The sequence below is a fragment of the Alexandromys fortis genome, unplaced genomic scaffold, assembly GCF_014885135.2.
Source record: "Alexandromys fortis isolate MF-2015 unplaced genomic scaffold, M_Fortis_MF-2015_v1.1 scaffold_57, whole genome shotgun sequence".
Classification (NCBI taxonomy): Eukaryota; Metazoa; Chordata; class Mammalia; order Rodentia; family Cricetidae; genus Alexandromys; species Alexandromys fortis.
The window spans coordinates 9,925,988-9,926,522 of NW_026067941.1; positions in this window are offsets into that span (position 1 = coordinate 9,925,988).

Here is a 535-nt window from a genome sequence, read left to right on the forward strand (position 1 = left end):
GGGCAGTGCTTCAGAAGGTGTATGCAGAGCTATAATGAGTCCACAGTAGGGTATTAACTGTGGAACAAGAAACAGTGCCAGCTCAGGAGGCAGAGCTCAGAGAACAGGGGATCAATCATCTTTGCCCATAAATGGGCATCACCACAGGGAGCCATAAGCTGTAGCCTTGGCAATCCAAAATACCCTGGAGCTAGGAAAACAGAGGGAAGCAACTGCCTCTGAAAAAGAATAAAAAGAACTTCCACACATCCAATTATAACTATTCAAAACAGCCCTCTCCCCTTCCACTAAGCAGGCTGAGCTGAAAGGGGGAAGGCTGAGCCTATGGGAGCCAACAAGATCACTGACCTCAGAACCTGACATCACAGGCAATGAGCTGAAAGGAGGAACTGACTCCTGCTCTCACCAGGGAGAGCAGCATGCTGAGGAGAAGGATGTGGGGCACTGCCCTCCCTGGCTCTGCCTGGGGCCCCAGCCTGCTCTGCTGTGTCACTGTCTTTCTCCTGGGAACAAGTGAGTCCTGAGCTCTGGGGGG